General features: G+C 47.5%; 1 pseudogene; it reads left to right on the top strand.

Moving 5' to 3' along the window:
* Window positions 1-13,963, top strand: part of LOC136112701 (dynein axonemal heavy chain 9-like) — a 116,274-nt pseudogene that overhangs the window by 75,168 nt on the left and 27,143 nt on the right.

The raw sequence follows: 13,963 nt of genomic DNA, 5'->3' as shown, positions 1-13,963 counted from the left end.
TATAACTCCCTATTAGGTAGTTGTAGACAGAGTCAAAGAATCACAGAACAGTTTGGGTTGGAGGGACCTTCCCAGCTCCCCCAGTGCCACCCCTACCATGAGCAGGGACATCTTCACCAGCTCAGGTTGCTCAGAGCCCCATCCAGCCTGGCCTGGGATGTCTCCAGGGATAGAAACAGAATTAAAATTCCCCTTCACCTTTTCCCCGAGCTGAACAAACCGATTTCTCTCAGCCTTTCCTTGCATGTCCTGTCCTCCACCATTTTATGACCTTGGTGGCCTCCGTTGAACTCGTTCCAGTATGTCAATGTCTTTCTTGTCCTGGGGGCCCCAAAAGTGGATTGAACCTCACACAGCTTTTGTCTGCCTGTCAAGGTCCTTCCCTTTGCGTTCTGCGTGGTCAGTGCCAGCTGCAGCCCTGCTGGGAGAGCACTGCTGGCTCCCGCATGGAGACACCCACTGCCCCGGTACCAGCCCCTGCGGAGCACTGGAGCTCCAGTGAGACCTCGGAGCCTGCTGGGCCAGCCAGTTCTCCACCCACCTTCCAGTCTACCATGGCCCATGACCCTTGATATGATGCTAACTGGGAAAAAAAAAAAAAGATAAAGGAATAAACAACCCCCTTTTCCTGGTTAGGGACATGTGAGTTTCCTTAGCTTGTGGGCAGATGGAGAACTGGTGGATGTAGCTCGGTGCATGTTGCCTTCTTCAAATTCCTTTTAATCCCAGACAAGCAATCAAACACCGCCTGCACAATAGCTGTGTGTGTGAAGGGCATTTGGAGACTGTTGTTTTACCGACTGTTCTGTAGTTATACAAGCGGCCAATGACAACTGTTAAAGGCACAAAGCACGTAGAAATTGCAGCTGTGGAGGGGTCAGCCCCTGGACTTGCTGCCGCTGTGCTGTGATACTGCTGGCTCTGCACAGGTCCTTAAAATGGCTCCATTTGCAGCCTGTCCAGTGGCTCTGTTGTTATCTCACTATTATATACATACTGTTATATACATAATATATTATATATTAATGCTGCACCTACCAACCTTAGAAGCCCAGCTTGATTCCCTTTGTCAAAACTGCCTGACAGCTCTTATGACAAGGAGTCCTGTGCTAATTACCTCATTACAAAACACTCCAAGAACTTGTATCTTAATTGCTGCAGCTAATGAATTTGGACATTGTACGCATGTGAGTGTTGCACAGAACAAGGAAGACGGCCCCAAATCAAGTCAGCAATAATTCCTTTCAACAGGTCCAGGTCCTTACTGCTCTCATGTTTTCCCTTCTGCACCCAAGACCCATTGCCACCTGGCTCCAGCTGGTCAGGCTGATGTCTGCGTTGCTTGGAGCGAGGGTTCAGCTGAAGGTGACTCCAGGTGTTCACTACAAATGATGGCAAAATACCAGAGAGATTTGTCAGGTATTGGTGAAACCAAAGGGAAAAGAGCAACCTATACACCCAGGGGTAGGAGGCTCGGCAGGCAGCAGTGGATTGACTTTGTCAAGCACTGTTCATGTTTGTCCTGACTGATTGGAATGATCGTCTCTGGGGGTCTGAGTATCTTCAGTGGGATTCCCTTTTGCCTGGCGAGTCGCGTCCTCTCCCCCAGCAGAGAAAAATGGGCATTTCTGTCTGTAGTGCATCAGCTCTTCCTCATGGACAAACACGGAGAAGAGCTCAGAGGAACTGTGTTTCTGAAGCACCTCATTCACTGGAGGTGAAAGGAGTCCAAGGTGACTGTCCTCTTGTCAGACATCAGCACTTTGCAGATCTAAGGTGGGATTAGGCTCCAGTTCAAGGTGCTCAGATTCAGGTAGGTGAGGATATCCAGGTTCATCCGAGGCTGTGGAGGCCAGAAGGGTGTCCAGCGCCCCATCAGGGACACAGGTGTGGTTTCACTCTGTTGCCCAAGTGTGGGTCTCTAATGCTTTTTGAAACATGTCAGGATATCCAGCCTGGGTTCCAGCGGCTGTTCAAGGACACAGGTGTCTTCTTCTGTTGTGTGGGTTCCTGTCTGAACTGCTTGAGCCATGTTGTTTTCCAGGCTGCCCTGGCTGTACAATAGGTTTCTCCTGAGATGAACCATCTAGTTGTGTTGACTTGGGAAGGCTGTGGGAAATTCCACGTATCCCTACAGAACAATGATTTTCATCCACTGTTCTCATTTGATTTTTGTCTCTGGACATCACCTTCAGCTGGAAAACACTAAATGCCTCAGCATTACAGAATCCCACATAATCCCAGCCTGGTTGAGTTGGAGGGACCTCTGCAGATCCCCCAGTCCAAGCCCTGCTCACGCAGGGTCACAGAGCAGATCACACAGGTGGGTCCAGGCGGGTTTCAATGTCTCAGAGAAGGAGACTCCACACCCGCTCTGGGCAGCCTGGGCCAGGCTCTGGCACCTCCCAGCAAACAAGTTTCTGCTCATGTTCAGATGGAGCCTCCTGTGTTTCAGTCTGTGCCCGCTGCCCCTCACCCTGGCGTTGGGCACCACTGAACAGAGTCTGGTCCATCCTCTGACAGCCACCCTGACATATTGATCCATTGATCAGATCCCTCTCAGCTTCTCTTCTCCAGCTTAACAGCCCCAACTCTCACTGAGTCTTTCCTCATCAGAAAGATGCTCCAGACCCCTACCAAACCATCTAGTTGTGTTGACGTGGGAAGGCTGTGAGAAATTCCATGTATCCTTGCAGAACAATGATTTTCATCCACTGTTCTAATTTGATTTTGTCTCTGGACTTCACCTTCAGCTGGACAGCATTAAATGCCTCAGCATTGTACTCAGTGCTGCTGCTTGTCTGGCGTCAGCTGGCCAAGGGTGAAACTTTGGTTCAGGCCCTCAAGTAGAGATAAGCTGGTCGGTCCTATGTGACACCAGGGTAATGTGTGTGTTGTGGGGGGGTTTGGCTCCCAAAGGGGAACATGAGTCTCCAGGGAGGTGGCGACTGGCAGAAGGGCTGTGGGTGAAGAAGGGGGATGAAGAGGGGAAGCCAGCACTGGGCATGGTTCCTCTGCTGAGTACACAAACACATTCGGGTCACTGCTGACCTGGGAACACACCAGGGTCTGGGCTGAAGGATGCTGCTTCCTGATTTTTAAAAAGAATAACAAGGAACCTCAAAATCTATGACCATCTTCAGCCCCCTGGGCTCGTGGCTGGTTTTAAATGACTACAGAAGGCTCAGCAAGTACCGTAATAATTTGTAATAATCTAACTTTAATTTGCTGTCACGTTTCACTGGAAATATGAGGAGGGGCTGGAAACCACAGTCAGGGATGACAGGCAAGAAGGGGCTGGAGCAGGGTTAGGCAAGGTCTGCAGGAACGGCAGCCTGGCTCCTGGTTGTTGTGAGTATATAATTTACTGTTACTGATGTTACTGCTGCAGGGGCAAGGTCACCCTTCAGTCCTTTGTAATCCTTTGGGCTCATCAGAAGGTATTATCTGTTACTTTCGCTCTGTAGTGGGTCCCGTCTGTGGTTCAAGTCCGACACTACTTTGTCTTGCACTTCTACAGCACCTTTTCGTGCCTCTGGGTCCCACCATGCACTGCAGAGTTAAATTGATTGGTACGCTCCAAGCAATTTCCCCTTGATTAAAGCAGACAGGTCTCTGCAGTGACAGAGTTGTGGATTATGCTTTTTAAAAATACATTCCCCGCTGGCTCCCACCAGAGAAAGCCCTGCTGCTGTCTTTCTTTCCATCTGAAAGGGTTACCATGGTATTATGCTCTAAATTATATCTGTCATCTCTGTAAAATAATAATCATAGACCCAGCAGGGTTGTATTTTGCTTTTTATTCCTATTTCTAACAAGATTTTGAAGCAGCATGTCACATTAAGATCTGTGGCGGCTGGGGAAGAGCAGGCTCTCTCCTCCTGACAGCCAGACAGCAGCGGGGGCTCCGGCGTGTCCTGCTGCTCCACGTCGGCTCCGCTGCCAGTGAACTCCTCACTCCTTTGCATGGGGAGGGATTTTCATGTTCACCCTTGGTTGAGCTCACTAAAGAGCCCTGCAAACTTCAGGCTTGAAGCACCGAAATGCACCTTGTGTGTTACGTGCTGACATTGTGGCTGAGTTGGGAATGACGGCGGCGAGATGGGCGCAGGGTCAGCAAGAGTTTGTTTTGTGCCTTGGTCTGGCACGGTTGTTTGGCACAGCTTTACCTTGGGTTTGGCTGGCGTGTGGTTACCTGAGCCAGTCTGGTTTCACAGCTTCCCCCTCCTTCTCTCTTCCCATCTCTGCTATTTTTCTTCCTAACAGAGGTCCAGGTGCCAGCAGCTGCTCTATCGCACATGGCAACCACGGTGCTATGGAACAGGCTGCCCAGGGCAGTGGTGGAGTCATCATCCCCGGAGGGGTTTGAAAGGTGTTTAAACAAGGTGCTTAGGGACATGGTTTCATGCTAGAATTAGGGTATGGTTGGGCTCGATGTTCGTGAGGGTCTCTTCCAGCTGAAATGATTCTGTGATTCTATGCAGTGCCAAGGGGGTGACTGGAGCCTCTCGTCAACCCTCCCTGATATCAGAGCAGATTTAAAAATTGGCACTTTAAATAGGACTCTTGAGTTTGTGGCCCACACGCTGTTGTTGTGTTTGTCATTGTTTTCATGTCACCGCTGCTGAGGCAGCTCCAGGCTCCCCAAGAAGAACGTCAGGAGAAAGGAGAGCAGGTGCTTCATCCAGCAGTGCAGGACAGCTAGAAAGGGGTCGCTATGCTGCACTAGTTAGTATAATTTTAAATGTTATTTAGACTGCAAAGAAAAAGTTATTTATTTTTCTTGCCTGGTCTCCAGGGATGGTTCATCCACCACCTCTCTGGCCAACCTGGGCCAGGCTCTCACCACCCTCAGGGGCAGCAATTTCTTCCATATCTAGAGCGTCCCCGTCGCTCTCTGGGGACGCAGCTGGTTGCCGTGGCAGAGCCTGGTAGCTCTGCTGAGAGGAGTCGGGAGAGTCGGGTCTGTAAAGTGAAGGAAGGGGAGATGTTCAGGTGTTAAGTTAATAAACTGCTTACAGATTTGTGAAACGTGGATTTTCTTCCCTCTGAGCCTTACATTTGCTGGCATCAAGAACACAACTTTTGTGGCTTGGAGTGTCTTTAGAGTGACTTTTTTTTAGGACCTGATGGGTTTCACCTTATTCTCTTTGAGTCATCAGCTCTTCTCACTATCTTTTCTCTGAAATAAATAAAATAACAGCTTGACAGCTGTAATGACAAATGTGAAACCCAAATGATTTGAGCCATGATCCATCGAGCTGAGATGGCCTGCTTTACATGGCTTTTAATACATTTTATGTTTTGTGTGTAAATAATTAGATGTTAGGAATAAAAACTGTCTGTTTAATACATGCCATTGAAAACCCTGGGTGCTGTTAATAGGCTTAGTAATAGGTGACACCTCTTTGAAATATAATTCTTTTATGCATTTTAATAGAGTTCATGGTAAACATGCTGTGATAAGCAGACAGAAACTAATATTTCCTGCAGCCAGAATGCACCTAATTAAAATTAATTGATTTTAGAAAAAAATCATCACCGCTAAGATGTCCAAACTATCTTCTTCTTGACAAAGCAGCCGTGCTGTGGTGTTGGGATGCAGAAACCCGCCCGTCGGGCTGGTGTCTGACCCTACGCACTCTTGGAGATCAGGCTGCGCTGGGGATGCACTTTGGCTATTAAAATTGGTGTAATATATACAATTGCTTTGGGAAATTGGAGGTAACGAAGGGCACGTTCTCCAGGGGCTTCTTCAGAAGTTTATTTGCAGGTTGTTACAGTAACTCTGCATTTTGAGTGATTCAGCCCCATTCAGCCTGGATGCTGGGGAGACATCAGGCCCTTCAGGTCAAGGTGGGGTTTACTGCTGGTCTCTGCACCCCACAGGGCCTTCTGTTCTCTACCCCGGAATGTCTGCAGCACCCCCAAGACCTGGTGAAACTCTACCTGCACGAGTCAAACCGAGTCTACCGGGATAAGATGGTTGAAGAAAAGGATTATGGTACCTTTGATAAAATCCAGCTGGAGACGGTGAAGAAATTATATGACGTAAGTGTTGAGGTTCATAACTCTGATAATAACGTACGTGCTTACAGGAAAAAGGTTCCTTGGGCAAGAGAAGTTTGACCCAAGGTCTGCCAGTCTCTCACTTGCAGGGAGTGTGATGCTCTTGGTGGGACACCAGGAGCAAAATCTCTGTCAACTGCTTCCTGGGCTGCCAATGTTGGTATTTGGGTGAACGATGCTCTCCCTAAGGGCACCGGGGAGAGGAGATTTCGGCTCTGTGAATTAATTAAATTATTTTATTTAAATGTCTTGAGTCTTGTGGCAAAAGCAAAAGAGTCAGATCCCCAGTCTTGGTGGGAGTAAAGTGAGATGCAGGCACAAATCCCTAGTGCTTTCCTTTTTTTCCAAAATATCTTCCTAATGGAAGCTCTAGACCTGCTTGGCTTCAGTCCTGTCATCACCCGGCAGTGTTGCCATTGGAGTCCTGCAAATATCACAGTAACGCAGACAGTGCTTTTTCCTCTGGCTGTTAATCATTGTCCATGCAACAGTGTCATGCTGTAGCTGTTGCTGTGGGGCTTTTCTTGTGCTCACATTTTCTTAAGGTGATGAGTTCTTGTGATTTACAAAAGGTCCAGAGCAAGTATTGGGGCTTTATCCTTTCCCTTTCCTTCCCTTTTGTCGCTCTTTCCCCTTTTTCAACACACAGGTGCAGCTATATGGACATTTTTTGGAACACTGTGCTTCACTTGGAAAGATGACATAGAGCTGCAGTGTTTTCTCCTTTACTTCTTATATACCTTTTTTAAAAATTATTTTTAAATTTGACAGGACATTGAGGAAACTTTAGAGCAGACCAAGCGAATGAACATTTATTGCCATTTCGCTAAAGGCGTTGGAGAACCCAGCTACAGGCCAGTTCCGACCTGGGAGGAGCTGAACAAGATCCTTGTGGAAGCCTTGGGCAGCTACAACGAAGTCAACGCTGCCATGAGCCTGGTGCTGTTTGAGGACGCCATGTGCCACGTGTAAGGGAGTTTTCTGTCTTTATGCTCTCATTGTAGCTTTTATCCATGCAGATTGTTTCCATGGAGGTTTCTGGAGGATGTCGGTATCCATTATTAGAGCAGAAGGAGCTGGAGGTGTGCAGAAGCTTCATCTGCCCACGTGGTGTGTCCTGCACAAATACTGCCCTGCTTCTCCAGCTGCTGCTGGGGGGATCTTTTGACACTGTGAGGATGCGGGGCTGTCGGATGGAGGGTCAGCATGCTGCTGGTCGTTTGAAGTCTGGTTGCTGTTACATCTTTGGCCCTTGATGCTCTGCATACGGCACAGACGTTTATTGTACATGACATTGATCAAGTGCTTTTTGTCTTCACTTGACAGCCAGCCACAGAACTAGTTACACCAGGATGTCCCTAAATGCTTTCACAACTGGGTTAGAGGCACGTTTACACAATTCTCAGTGGGATTTTCAAATGTATATAATGTGAGATTACGTGAATTCAGGCTACTAGTTTGAATGGACTGAGGCACTTAAATTGCCTGGATCCTTTGGAAAGCCTGCTTGCATTCCGATGCCTGGAGGTCCAGCTGGATTCCCTGTGGAAACTGGACACGTGGGACTATATGAAAATAGCGAGCCTCCGTTGATCATTATGAAGCTATTTACATGCCTGTGGTATGGATCGTGACACGTACCTCCAGCTCTTACACATGATTTAAATGCTTGTTGGGAATTCCACAGAATCACAGAATCCCAGAATGTCAGGGGTTGAAGGGACCTGGAAAGCTCATCCAGTGCAATCCCCCCATGGAGCAGGAACACCCAGCTGAGGTTCCACAGGAAGGGGTCCAGGGGGTTTGAATGTCTGCAGAGAAGGAGACTCCACAACCTCCCTGGGCAGCCTGGGCCGGGCTCTGACACCCTCACCAGGAAGAAGTTTCTTCTCCAATTTAAGTGGAACCTCCTGTGTTCCAGTTTGTACCCATTGCCTCTTGTCCTATCACTGGTTGTCACCGAGAAGAGCCTGGCTCCATCCTCCTGACACTCACCCTTTAGATCTCTGTAAACATGAATGAGTCCCCCCTCAGTCTCCTCTTCTCCAGCTCCAGAGCCCCAGCTCCCTCAGCCTTTCCTCACACGGGAGATGCTCCACTCCCTTCAGCATCTTGGTGGCTGCGCTGGACTCTCTCCAGCAGTTCCCTGTCCTTCTGGAGCTGAGGGGCCACAACTGGACACAATATTCCAGATGTGGTCTGATTTTTGGGGGCTGAAATGCAGACCTGGCCTCAGATAATTTCTGAAGATGAACCTCCCCTGTAAATCATAGTTTTAACTGATTTTGCCTGGAAACATTGTATCATGAAGAGCAGGTTTGTGACTAAGCTAGAAGGAAGCCGCTGTCCTGCTGCACGCTTGTGTGGGTGATTTCAGGTTTGCTGGACCTGGTAACCTAATGCAGTTACTCTCATGCAAATTAAAAAAATACATATATATATATAAATTTCTACTCCTTTTAACTAGCTGTTTAACCAGTTCTGTTCTAAGAGCTCAGCAATCTGTTCCTTTTGCGGTGCAGCGTGCTGGCTGTGCTGGGGCATGGCTTCCCTTATAGTTTGGGCATTTACTTCTTTGTATTAATGAGTCATATGCAACCTGATGTCCATTGGTGTTTCTGCTTGCAGAAAGGTGACAGTAATTTTAATCTTGTGCTTCTTTTGCACTTTACATAAATTGGGATTTTCAACAAAACCTGTCAGTATCCCTCCAGTTAATATTGTGAGTAATCGGGAAGGCGAGGTTTGAGTATTCAGCATGATTTTCACTGGAGCTGAGTGATTTCGATTCAGCGCATTTGGAAATTGCGTTTTGCTGAAACACACAAATTATTCCATCTCCAACAGCTTATGGATGACATCTTGAATTTGTTGTGAAGTTTCTGTTGGGAAAAAAAAGTAAGGGAGTTAATGTATGTGGGGAGGTGGGGGATATGGGTCAGTCACCTCCTGACCCGGGGCTCATGGTGCCCATTCCCAACGCACACCCCGTGCCCTTGCTTTTGGGGACAGCCAGCTAGAGAATGAAAAGCAGGAACATTCCAGCTCTCCACACAAGCTGGATTGCTATTCTGGGTTTAATTTCACAATCTGTGGGAGTCTGCACATAGATCATAAGACGCTTGAGTTGTAATAAAGCAGTACAGTATTTCTTGCAGTCTTATTTGAAAAATTAATTAGATTAGTCTAGGAAAATACTCAGTTAAGTGAGTTGAATAAAGGCAGTGATGTCAAGAGGGGAATGGTGCTTGCATTTCAGACACCTGACAGTGAGGTTTTCACAGGTAGGATCCTCTAAACCTCCCTCACTTGGGATTTTAACGTGGGGATGTCAGCAATTGCTTAAAGAGAATAGACTGGGGGCAGAGCTCACTGTGCAACTCTCAAGGACAAGTGAACAGACCTGAAAAACAATAGCAAGTTCATTTTAAGTGTGACAAAATCTCACTCTTAATGGTGGCTTGGATAAATAATGTTGGACTGTATTTTCCAGACAGGTATTATGCTATTCCAGATGTATATGAATATGCTTTAATGCATAGCAGGACCCTTCACCTGAACATGAACCCAAAACGCTTTGTGAAGAGGAACCTTCACTGGAGAGGTGCACCAGAGCCATGAATTCTGTTCTCACTATTTGCATGTCCATGTAATGTGTTTTTTCCCTTGTCCTCCCTGCAAAGACATCCAGGCCTTCACCTTAAAATATTTCTATCCAGCAGGACTTGGCAGGTGGAAAAATATTGGACACAGTTTGAATCACCACCAAACTATTTTTTTAATCAGCTACGTCCTTTGTTTGGGCCTCAGCAGAGATGGGGATTGATTGCTGACATGTCTCTTAGATTGACATTTTTCATCCCATTCAGACTACGGTTTCCTAGTGATTAAAATATATATTGAAAAGCAGTGGGCAGAGAATAAGAAAAATACTCTTATTAATGACAGATTTTATATGCTTCAATTTAGTTGCCGCATCAACCGGATCCTGGAGTCCCCCCGAGGGAACGCTCTCCTGGTCGGCGTGGGTGGAAGCGGGAAGCAGAGCCTGACCAGGCTGGCGGCCTTCATCAGCTCCCTGGAGCTTTTCCAGATCACGCTGAGGAAAGGGTACGGGATCCCTGACCTGAAGGTGGGTGACTCCTGGGGCTGAGGTGGAGCGGAAGGGAATGAAAAGCAGAACTTGCCCTGAAAACTTTGGGATCCCCAATTTAAGAAGGACAAGGAATTACCAGAGGGAGACAAAGATGCTGAGGGGTCTGGAGCATCTTTCTGATGAGGAAAGACTCAGTGAGAGTTGGGGCTGTTGAGCTGGAGAAGCTGAGAGGGATCTGATCAATGGATCAATATCTCAGGGTGGGTGTCAGAGGATGGACCAGACTCTGTTCAGTGGTGCCCAACGCCAGGGTGAGGGGCAACGGGCACAGACTGAAACACAGGAGGCTCCATCTGAACATGAGCAGAAACTTGTTTGCTGGGAGGTGCCAGAGCCTGGCCCAGGCTGCCCAGAGCGGGTGTGGAGTCTCCTTCTCTGAGACATTGAAACCCGCCTGGACCCACCTGTGTGATCTGCTCTGTGACCCTGCGTGAGCAGGGCTTGGACTGGGGGATCTGCAGAGGGCCCTTCAGCCCAACCAGCCTGGGATCCTGTGATTCTGTCTTGTTGCGTGTTGAATGACGCCATTGTGAAGACAGTAAAAAGCTCCAGAGACTATATGGGACTGCAGAGAGGAGCAGTGCTTCCCAACACATCTGTGGGGTGCAGACAGGCCTGATGTCCCCTGCCAGCCCTCTGAGCTGGCCAGACCCAACAACATCCCAGCCCAAGGCTCAGAGTCAGCGCTGGGCTCCGATGATAAACCCCTGGTGTGGACATTCAGTTAATGCTTGTTCAAGAAACCGTATTTGACTATTATTTCTAATTAAACCAAGATGTGGTAATTAGCTCATCTGTGAGGTGCCTGTTGTGGAGTGATTTGGAGGTGGAAAAGGAGCAGGAGAGAGCAGGAGGAGAGTTCCAAAGTCGTATCCAGTCCTTCCACCAGGATTTTGTATGAGGGAGGGACTGAGGGGATGGTGGATGGTTCACTATAGAGAACAGGTGCCTGTGCTTATATCTATGCGCAGGCTAGTGAGCACAGAAGTTACAAATCAACATTGTAAAATATCGTTGAAATGATTTTCAAGTATTTTAGCTGCTGGCAAAAGGATTCTCATCAGAAATGTTGTAAAAATCACAACCTCAGTAACTTCACGCCATTCTGCTCGGGAGATGCGATGGCCAATGAACCCTTGCCTTCCTTCCCCATCAGAGGCAGGGCCTGATGACCTGCAGTTGTGTACAGGTTGTTTTTGTCATGTTTTTGTCACGTCACACAAGCCTGATCCTCCATCCATTGGGTATTTTCAACTTTCCTCTGTGTTCTTCAGCCCCACTCGTACAATTTTCTAGCTCCTACCTGCCTATTCATTGAGAAAACCTGTGCTCCCATCTAGGAATATAGCTTGAAACCAGCATTAATAAACTTGTTTTCAAAGCATGTCTTTACTTCTGTCTGTGGAGGTGGAAGATAATTTGATGTTCCCTTCACTCTCTATTCATTTTCAAAGAGTTTATGAAATATGGAGTCATCTTTTTTTCTTCGATATGGAAGAGCAGGATGGTGACAGATTACCCTGTCTGGCATTGGCCCCTCGTGCTGTTATAATTGATCTAATTCAAATTTCCAGTGATGGAAGTAACAAATGATTCTTTTTGAGGGAGTGTGTATATTTGCTGAATTTCTAAGAAAGTTTCTGGAACACAGGCCAGTAAATTCCTTCAGTGTCTCCCGCATGCCTTGTATCCTGCTTGGAGGGGCAGGAAGGAAATGATGGAGTTTGAGCGGGATGATGGCGTTTTTCCCATCTCATGAACAACTTGGATTTCAAGAAGTTGGTGTCCTTCATCAGGAGGACACTGTGTCCTTCATCAGGACACTGTCCCCTTTGAGGTGAAACAGCTTTTCCATATGAGCAGTTTCTCTGTCAGCATCACTGCACTGAGTGGGACACTGAAGGGCGAGTCCCTGCTCAGACTCTGGAAAGGAATAAAACTGAAAACATCCCTGTTTGCACAAGGTGTCCTTCTCCTTTCTTCACAAGCAGAAAGAAATGTGTTGCAGCACCTCAGAAAAAAAAAAGAAAATTCAGGTATAGTTGTGAAATCAGAGAAATCTACAGCATGGGGACACCAAGGTCCAACATTTTCAGTGGCTGCTGTCCCTCCCAGTCCCTGTGGTGCTTTAATGTCCCCGTATAGTGACTTATTGTGCCCACAGTAAGCCTTTCTGAACTCCCAGGGCAGCCTCCACAACCAGGGACTGCACTGATGTCTTTAGCCACATCCATTGACCTCCAGGTGTTCCAGCTACAAGCATTTCCCTGTGTGTAGCGGTGCTGGCCAGGGCTTCTTTCTCTTTTTTTTTTGTGTTACACAGACCTGGCCGTAACGTCAAGTCTTACTGGGTAAAGTCTTACAATGATGACAGCGATAGACTCCCCCATATAACCTGGCAGACTCAGCCATGAAGATGGAGAGTGGCCAAAGTGCAGTTTCACGCTAATTAATTGCCATTGCTTTATTCTTGGTTAATGGGAAGATTCTGAAATATCCTGCTTGTAGATGTGGTACCTACCTGAGTTTTGCAGAATGGAGGTGCACCCCCTAAGTCCTCTTGCTTTTCAACGTCCAGGCAGACCTGGCAAACCTGTACCTGAAAGCCGGTGTGAAGAACATAGGCATCGTGTTCCTGATGACCGACGCTCAAGTGGCAGATGAGCAGTTCTTGGTGCTGGTGAGTGACTTCTTAGCATCAGGTACCTCTGTCATTGCTTGATTTCCCCTTTCCCCCTTCTCAGTGTGGTTGTGCTCATGGTAGCATCTGTGGTTTTAGAATATACAGAAGGGCAATATATGAAGTGAGCTAGAAGATATGTGGGTTAAGTTCTGGACTAAAAGCCATGATAAGGTCTCCTTTGTGAGGATGTACTCCATCATCTGATAGTTTTTCTTTCTCTGATGTTGTGTACCTAGTTTTTCCATACTTCATGGTATACTCTCTACAGTTAAGAGACGTGTCTGTTGTGACATTGCAGCTGAGGACAGAGCCCAAGGAATGTATCAACAGATGAAGAGTTTGACCTGTGGATCTCATGCATCCACACTCTAGTTACCTAATAAGGTTTTTCCTGGCTGGAATATTTGACTGCAAGTTGGTGGATGGTACAAAGCCACCAAATGACCGTGTCTGTGTGCGTCACCTAGCTGCTTGTCCCATTGCAGTCCTTTTCCTCTTTGTTTTTCCATTAAAGTTTTTGAGTTGTTGCTTGCCCAAACAATTGCAGAATAGCCAGCCTACACACAGATGCTCTGTTTCGCTGCAGAACACGGCATGAGTATGTGTGGTGGAGCACTCCCCATGCAGGGCGCACTGCAGCTACAGCGCACATGGGAGCGTGCGGCTGTGTCACCGTGACCGCAGGGGGTAACCCAGCCTGGGCATATTCCCCAGAGTCCCTGGAAAATCACTGCTACCAACTGCATGATGCTTTTTTCCTTATTTATGAGTCAGGAGTGGGAAGACTCCAGCTGGTTCGGGTGACCTCTGTGCATGGTGAGGACTGGAGAGTTGAAAGCACAGGGAAGCGATAGTTTGTGCGAAACTCCAGAGTTGACATCTGTGGCTGTAAATTGGCCAGATGGTTTGAGCAGCAAACAATCTCTGCCTGTGATAAATTTGTAATCAGGAGTAAAGACAGGGGTTGTTGTGGAGGCTGGTGAGTAGCTCCTGTCACCTGTGTAGATGGCACAAATATCTCATGACATGAAGTGAAGCTCTGCAGTGTCCTGCAG

This window comes from Patagioenas fasciata, chromosome 26 (genome assembly GCF_037038585.1).
Source record: "Patagioenas fasciata isolate bPatFas1 chromosome 26, bPatFas1.hap1, whole genome shotgun sequence".
In the NCBI taxonomy this organism is placed as follows: domain Eukaryota; kingdom Metazoa; phylum Chordata; class Aves; order Columbiformes; family Columbidae; genus Patagioenas; species Patagioenas fasciata.
This window is presented reverse-complemented; position numbering and strand designations above follow the sequence as displayed.